Source organism: Benincasa hispida, chromosome 8 (assembly GCF_027475165.1).
Source record: "Benincasa hispida cultivar pf3 chromosome 8, pf3_genome.v1.1, whole genome shotgun sequence".
Lineage (NCBI taxonomy): Eukaryota > Viridiplantae > Streptophyta > Magnoliopsida > Cucurbitales > Cucurbitaceae > Benincasa > Benincasa hispida.
The window spans coordinates 43,640,182-43,649,789 of NC_143485.1; positions in this window are offsets into that span (position 1 = coordinate 43,640,182).

The window sequence follows — 9,608 nt, forward strand, 5'->3', positions numbered from 1 at the left end:
TGACTCCTCTATTTGGAAAGTTTTTGCATGGGTCAATAATAAGGTGAATAGGGGAAGTAGTTCATAGTAAATGGATGAAGGAAATGTGTCAACGTATCATGCGATCTCTTCCATTTAGGTTGCACTTGCCTTTGAAGCTGGACTGCCTTTCTCGAAATAGAATAGAGGATGAGATTCCTATATTCCACCTGCGTGTCATTTTTAGGCAACCACCCATTCAGCAGGTTGTAACATAGGGATCGGAACACTGTAAATTTCAGAAATGAATATGGTTTCTTAGTTCTGTCTTTAGCATTGTCTTCCAATTCGAGAGCTTGTTGATATTATTCTCTGAAATCTTAAAATGGAGGGTCACAATTACAAGAATTACTAAGTGTTACTAAGTTCTAAACTATAACTAAATAACTATAAGAATAAATAGTTATTCTGACATTAATATTGAGTCAAGAATGTCTTGCTTCAATGAAGGAGTATTTGACTGCCCCTCGGGAGCATCTATTCTGACTCACTAGAGTATCGTTGTAAATAAATAATGAAATATGGGTATATTATTATTTTTGCTAAAACTTGATTGGATTTTTAAAAACAGTTTACTAATAGAATTTGTTTATATTTTCAGTATGTTGAACTCTATCATTCAACTTTTAACTTCCGATAAGTTTAACAGCGAAGGTTATTCAACCTAGAAATCAAACATAAATATAATACTAGTAATAGATATTTTGAGGTTTGTTTTAACGAAGGAATGTCCTCAAGTTCCCAGCTCGACTGCAAACCAAATGGTTTGGGACGCATATGACAGATGGGTTAGAGAGAATGAAAAAGTTCGAGACTATATCTTAGCCAACATATAAGATGTTTTTACTAAAAAAACACGAGAATGATCACTGCTAAGGAGATCATGGATTCATTGAAAGAGATGTTTGGACAACCGTCCATATCCATTAGGCATGATGCTCTCAAATATGTTTACAACTTCCGTATGAAGGAGGGCACCTTTATTAGAGAACATGTCCTGGACATGATGGTCCACTTCAATATTGAAGAGGCAAATAGGGTTGCCATAGGTGAGAAGAGCCAAGTCAACTTCATCATGGAATCTCTTCCAAAGAGTTTTCTGCAATTTCGAATGAATATATTGATGAACAAAATAAAATATAATCTGACTACTCTTCTTAATGAGCTTCAGACTTATCAATCTTTGATGAAAAATAAAGGTCAGGAAGGGAAAGCAAATATTGTAACTCATAGAAAATTTCAGAAGAGATCGTCATCTGAGACTAAACCCTCTAGTAAGAAGTCTAAACCTTCTACTTTTAAAGATAAGAGTATATAGATGAAAAATAAGGAAAAAGGAAAAAAGAAAGCTCCTGCAAATAAAAGCAAAGCTAAAGTTTCTAAAGGTAAATGTTATCATTATAACGAAGATGGGCATTGGAAAAGAAACTACCTAAAATACCTTGTTTAAAAGAAAGTTGAATAGGAAAAACAATGCAAAACAAGGCATATACAATTTACTAGTTGTTGAAATATGTTTAGTGGAGAATTCTCATTTGACCTGGATATTAGATTCAGGTGCCGCTAACTATATTTGCACTTTTATTTAGGAAACTAGTTCCTAAAAATAGCTTGCAGAGGGCAAGATGGCTTTCAAGGTGGCAACAGGAGAAGTCGTCTCAGCCAATACAGTAGAAGATTTGAAATTATTTTTTGGATATGTATACATTTTACTAGAAAATGCTTATTATGTACCTGATATGAGAAGGAACTTAATACAATCTCTTGTTTATTAGAACATACGTACAAAGTTTCTTTTAAAGTCAATGAAGTATTCATTAGTTCTAGAGGTGTTCGATTATGTTCTGCTAAACTTGAAAATAACTTGTATATGTTAAAACCAACTGACGCAAAAGCTATTTTAAATATAGAGATGTTTGCCAACCCTAGTTTACCCATAGAGAATGGGGAACTATGAAGAAACCTTCTCTCCTGTTGCCATGATTAAGTCAATTAGAATTATCCATTACTGCCTTTTATGATTATGAAATATAGCAAATGGATGTCAAGAAAACCTTTTTAAATGGCTATCTTAAAGAAAGTATCTATATGTCTTAGCCAGAGGGATTCATTGAATGGGGTTAAGAGCAAAATGTTTGCAAGCTAAAACGATTCATTTATGGATTGAAACAAGTATCTTGATTCTGGAATATAAGATTTGATATTGTGATCAAATCTTTTGGCTTTGAACAAAACGTTGATGAACCTTATGTTTATAAGAAAATTGTCAACAAGACTATCGTCTTTATAGTATTATATGTTGATGATATCTTACTCATTGGAAATGAGGTGCGATTCCTTACTGATGTTAAAAGATGGCTAGTATCACAGTTTCAAATGAAAGATTTGAGAGATGCACAATATGTTATTGGAATTCAAATAGTTCGGAATTGTAAGAACATAATGCTAGCCTTATTTCAGACATCTTATATAGACAAGATGTTGTCTAGATATAAGATGCAAAATTCCAATAGAGGTATGTTACCTTCTAGACACGGAATTCATCTGTCTAAGAAACAGTGTCCTAAGACACCTCAAGAAGTTGAGATAATGAGATGAATTCCATATATATCAATAGTTGAGAGTTTGATGTATGCTATGCTGTGTACATGACCAGACATATGCTATGCAACTGGAATCATCAGCAAATTTTAGTTCAATCCTGGATATGATCATTGGAGTGTCGTTAAGAATATCCTCAAGAATCTTCGGAAAACGAGAGACTATATGCTCATGCATGGCTCTAACGATTTGATCATTACAGGATACACCGATTCTGATTTTCAGATCGATGTGGATTTTAGAAAATCAACTTTGGGTTCAATATTTACTCTAAATGGATGAGTATAAAGCAAAGTTATATTACTGACTTCACTATGGAAGTGGAGTATGTAGCTACGTGTGAAGTAGCGAAAGAAGTAGTATGGCTTAGGAAGTTCTTGACTGATTTGGAAGTAGTTCCAAATATACATATGCCTATCACCCTCTATTGTGATAACAGTGAAGCAACTACAAATTCAAAAGAACCAAGTAGTTCCAAATATGCATATGCCTATCAAACTCTTTGTATAGGACGCCCCCGCTCACATGTCCCCTACATGAATGATCAGGATCAGATCATCTGTGACAAGTCACAACACTTTTGACCATTCCACAAAGCGGGCCGCATCTGTAGCGTTACCAGGATAAGATTTCCCTCCTATATCCATATACTACAGACCATTTTTGTTATCACTCAAGACATGATCCACTTGTATGTCACCACATACATGCTTAAGTTACATACTGATAACCAGGGATTTTAAGTTTATTGGTTTGTGGTAAAATGAAAAACATATAAATGTGCAAAGTCAAGTAGTGAAGTAAATATCATTTACATTATACAACACAAGTGTTCGTACAAAGTTGTTTACAAACTACTGAACACGAGACTTTAGGGCACAAACCCCAACACCAAGAAGCCATAAGCGCAGGAAGCACATCGAGTGCAAGTACCATCTCATCAAGGAAATCATACATCGAGGAGAGGTGATAGTCGCGCAGATCGTCTTAGAAGACAATTTAGCTGATCCGTTTACAAAGGCCCTCATGGCTAAAGTGTTCGAGGATCATGTTAGGATACTAATTCTTGAAATCTTATCGTAACATGTTGATACAACCTTTCGAAAAAAGAACTAAATGATGAATAACTTCTTTATTAAACGATAAGAGTCAAACAAGACTAAACGACCGCTTACAGTTGATACTTGATCGCTTACCTATTTACTAAATGACCATTTACAAGTTCTACACAATCGCCCAGTGTTACTAAACGATCGCTTACTAAATCCTCTGTGATCGCTCATAAACTCCCACACAATCGCTTACCAATAATTATTACATGATCGCTTACCAGTTTCTATACGATCGTCTACCAATTTCTATACGATCGCCTACCAAATGCTACAAGATCGGTTAGCTTAGCTACATGATCGCCAAGTGGAAGTAGACAATGAGTGGCATACTGCGATGGCTTCTCCACGACAACGTCTTCAGAACTCCCAGCCTTGAGAGCTCCTCTTTCTCACTCGTAATATTCAGAATTCCTTCCTCTTTCTTTCCATTTCCTTCTTCTTTTAAACCTCCACTTCTCCCAACGAAATTGGAAGTTGTTCTCAACCAATTTAACCACCACTCCTCTATTCTTTCTTTCTTGATATTGCCACATAATCGGGATTCTATCATTACCTCCGCCCTCCAATTTACCTTGTCCTCAAGGTAAAGCTCTGGTTGTCCATCCCATTCTTTAGCTGCGTTACATGAAACACTAAATGTATCGACACTGTTGTCTAAGGGTTCAACTTGTAGGCTACTGATCCGACTCTGTCCACTACCTGATGTGCTCAGTAATACTTGGGAGATAATTTCAAATTCTACTTTTGCGGAACTCCAACATCATGTCGTTCCTTGTCAACAAACTTCCTCACTTAATCAGGAGCCACCCTCAAGTGCTCCCTAAGCACGTGCAATGCAACATCTCTGTCTCGCATTTGTTGGCTCAAAGTCGCATTGGCCGTACAATCTTTCCCATGGTAAATCAACATTGGAGGTTGTCGTTCATACACAATTTGAAAAGGGGCCAAGCCAGTAGGAAATTTATGCGCAGTGTTCTTCCAATATTCCACTCAATGCCATTAGTTCAACCATCCTTTCGGTAGCTCACCACAACAGCACCTCCAATTCATTTCCACGTTGTGATTCACCTCCTCTGTCTGACCTTTTTATTGAGATTGAGAAACTGAACTGTGATGGAGTTTGGTGCCCGATAGTTGGAACAACTCTTGTTGAAAATGATTCACAATCACCTTGTCTTGGTCCGTGACAATGGACTTCGACACCCTATGCAGTTGAATCATTTCTCTACAAAATGTATCAACTTCAATACCAGCATTTAAAGGGTGTTTCAATGGCAATACTCCACAGGTCGATATGCTTCCACATACGTTTCCTGTTTAATAGCCAAGAATTTTCCATCGATTGATCCCTCTCTTAAATATCGGAATCGGGATGACATCCTTTTTCTTCAAGTCTTCCTAATATTCGAATGGTTCTTTGTTTCTCTTTGACCGGTACCAGTTTAATGCGATGCCATTGAAATTCACAACTGCCACCGTCATCTTCTCAGATCTAGTCAACTTATGAACTTGAAAATAACGGTATGCTCTTTATAGTCATGCGTCTAGATCGCTTCTGCTAAACACCGGTATTTCTACTTTCTTGAATTCACTGTGGTCGCCATTCCATTCTTCACCAAACGTTTTCATCGAACTGTTTGTTCTGCACCCCTTATTGGCATTCGATCCTTCTGCCTCTTTCGTCACCTTTGCTTTCTCTTTGGTCATTTCCATAACATGGGAAACAAGCATTTCTTGATTTTTCTCTACCTGAAATTCCAATCTCTCAATGCTCTTCGCTATTGATGCCAAATTCTCCTCTATGGTCGACACCTTCTGTATTTCGACTTTGGATTCAGAGATCTCTTGTTCTAGTAATTTAGGTTTCTCTTCAAAACGTTTCTAAACTATGCTTGCCCAGGTGGTTGCTCTAATACCAATTTGTTAGGATACTGATTCTTGAAATCTTTACTATCATAACGTGTTGATACAATCTTTCGGAAAAAGAACTAAACGATGAATAACTTCTTTATTAAACGATAAGAGTAAAACAAGACTAAACAGTCGCTTATAGTTGATACTTGATCGCTTACCTATTTACTAAATGATCGTTTACAAGTTCTACACGATCACCTAGTGTTACTAAACGATCCCTTACTAAATCCTCCGCGATCGCTCATAAACTCCCACATGATCGCTTACCAATTATTATTACATGATCACTTACCAGTTTCTATACGATCGCCTATCAAAAGCAATACGATCGCCTACCAAATGCTACAAGATCACTTAGCTCAACTACATGATTGACTAGTGGAAGTAGACGATGAGTGACACACTGCAATGACTTTTCCACGACAGTGTTTTCCGAACTCTCACCCTCGAGAGTTCCTCTTCCTTACTTCTGATATTCAAAATTCCTTCCCCTTTCTTTCCGTTTCCTTCTTTTAAACCTCCAGTTCTCCCAACGGAATTGGAAGTTGTTCTTAACCAATTCAACCACCTCTCCTATATTCTTTCTTTCTTGATATTGCCACATAATTGGGGTTCTATCAGATCACCTAGTCGAACTAGGACTAAAAATTTATAACTCTAGGGCAAGTGGGAGAATTCATGGGTATCTGATGCCTTAGTTTATTGTATCTATAATTTATTCTCTCATAATCAACATTGTATATATGTAAACCCACTGGAATTTTAGTCCAAGTGGGAGTTTGTTGGGTTATATGTCCTAAAACTTGCAGTTTATAGATATTAAACATATTCTATTTGCAATAAAGTTATTATTGAGATTTATTCAGTAAAGTGGTTATTGAATATGTAAATTACACTTGTAAAAGCCCAAATCCAATAAACTAACAAACCCTTGGCTATAACATGAATACTGAACTTTAGGTAGAGATTTAAAAGTGGATCAAGTTTGAGTATATAGCCAAAATAATCTATAAGTATAAGGATAGAGTTGGGTACCTTATCCTGGAAACACTATGGATGCAATCCACTTTATATTTGATACAAACGATGTCATCCTGAATTGTTCATGTAGAGACATGCGAGTGAGAGCATCCTATGTAAAAGATGTTTGCATAAGACTGAACCTCAAAATAGTCAGTTTTCTTTATAATGTCATTTACTGTTAAAATTAATTATTTCAACTTCGATGACCTAAAGTAACTCGGTCTTAATCCTAAGCTAACTATGAACTCCTGTTTATTCCGGATTATTCTTTGATGTGCATGGTGAGAGTGGCTCAACGATGCCGACTCAATAAGCCTCCCATTTTAGGGGTAAGACTGGATAGATAGCTGGACATATAGTTCTGCAAGATGGAATCCACTCCTACCTGATTTCAAGGTTAGTAGATAGGTTATTCCCTTAAGTATTGACTTCTTGTCTTGAACAAGGGGTCCCACCCTCTCTATGACTGAGAAGGACTCAGTTTAGTGGAGACTTAAGGAGCAAGATGTATTTCAGGGATAAAACGTAATTTTGACCTAGCTGTAAATACAAACAACTTGTGAAGGATCGACTTACTATCATGGTTAAATCAAGTGGATAGAAATATATCTATAGTAAGGAGAGTGCAGCTACTGGGCTCTATAGAGTGTCTCGGTAGTTAACAAATGTTGGTTAATTTGGTTAAAATAGTTTAGTTGATTAATCTCAGATCGTTGAAGCTCATGATCTGTAGGTCCATTAGGTCCCTATACTAGCTCATAAATGGTCTAACCTTAGATTGGTGTGTTGAGAGAAATTGAAATGTTTCAAATTCAGTTTAGGAAATTATTAACTATATATGATATAATTAAATGTTTAATTATCAAATTAAACAGACTGGAGAATTTAAAATATTTAAATATGATTTAAATATCGTATACATGAATAGGGATTCATGTTCGGATAGGTGTTTTATTAAATTTATATTTGATATTAAATTAAAATTAATTAAATGGTTTAATAAATTATTCAAATTAAAATTAATTTGAATTAATTTTATTTTAAATTAAATAAAATTCAATTTAATTATGAATTTTTCAGAAATTTATTTAAATTAAATTGAATATAAAATTAGAAAGTGAAAAGTTCCCACATTTCTCATTTTATCTTAATTCAACACACATTTTCCATTTATTTTTTTTTGGTGTTTTGTTATCAATTCCTCATTTTTTTCATTTCCATGATGTTGGTCTATAAATATGTATTTTTAATTAACAACTTCATGCAAAATAGAAAATTGATGAAGAAATTGTGATTTTTCACTCCAACACTCCAAAACTCTCCAAATCCCAAAAATTCCCTCAAATCTCATTAAATTTGGATCCCACAATCCACTCTAAGCCGAAGAATAGTAGAGAAGATCCTTGGGATAATCTACAACAAGTTCGTGATTAGATTTCATCAGTGGATTGGATCAATTAAAGAGTTCTACAAAGGTTGTACTCCAAACTTTAATTTCTAGAAAACTATGAACATGCATGCTTATTTGCTAAATTGATGTTATTAGAGTGCCTATGGTCCTAATTGCTTCTGCATGTTGAATGTCAACACCATCATATATCACTTCAAATTTCTATATTTATTGCAGATGAACATGCAAAGAAGTGAATTACATGGATTGCAGCTCATGCTTGGAGCATTGATGAAGATAATGAGAGATATGAGAAGGGCTAATACAGAAATTTTGAAAGAAAATATCTGTGAGAAGAAAGAGTTCTTCCATTTGAGCTGCTGTGTGTTCTTCACTGTTCTCTATTGATTCAAGTTGTTCTTGAGTCCCACAACTCTGTCTAAAGCTCTAAGAGGATAGTGGGGAAGACTTTGAGGTGGTTCACGGTGATCTTTGATGAAGACTGTTGCTGTACAATTAAGTTCTTGGTGAGTTCTTCAAAGGTATGATCTTAAAACCCTCTTTTTAGAAAAGCATGCTTTAGTTTCTGTCAAAATTAGTGAATTTGAATACTTATGGATCCTTGATACATCCGATGCATGTTATTTAACTCTTTCAATTGGTATCAGAGCATCTTTTAAGCATTCAAATCGGTTTAATTTTGGCGCGGTGGGTATTTTTCATGAGATATATGAAACTGATGCACTAGTATGGTTTTCTGAGTTTGGGCATCTTAATTCTATTTACTTTCTCAATTAAATTTGTAATTAGCTCTTGTTTGTTGAACTTTTATGTGTTAGCAAGAGTCTGTAATTTATTTAGAGTCATTAGAGTTGAAATTAAGATGTAGTTGAAGAAACAAGTGAGGAAAGCCGAGCTGTTGTTCCAGTTTTTCAGCTTCTGCTCAAAATCGTTGTTGAGATTCAGTTGCTAAGCGATCGTGTAGCTCCAAATGCAACACAATGTGAAGAAAAGCTAGATGATCATATAACAATGGGCGTTGATCGTTTAGATGCGGAGCTAAGCGATCGTGTAGACAAATGCTAAGCGACGTGATGATGTTTTATACGATGGAGCTAAGTGATCGTTTAGCTGCGACGGATCCTAAATGATGACATGAAAGCACTGGGCGATGGTGTTAAGCGGTCGTTTAGTTCTATGCGATGGAGCTAAGTGATAGCAAGGCGATGGAACTAAGCGATCGTATAGTTCTATACGATAGAGTTAAGTGATCGTTTAGCTTCAGCAAAACACTAAGCGATCGTGTACCTCTTCTCAACCTAAGGCGATGACACTAGACGATTACCTTCAATACTACACGATCGGCTTAGCAGCACTTTGAGGATGGATTGAGAGCAGCGGGTTCGACCAGTTTTCTCAAAGTCCAATCCGGTTCAGCCTCAAAGGGTTTTGGCTGGTTCAGTTCAGACTTTTTTGGTCCGGTTCAGACTCATCTAGCCCGGTTCAACATGCTTGGGTTTGGTTTGGAGCTGTTCGAGTGGTTCAAAGAC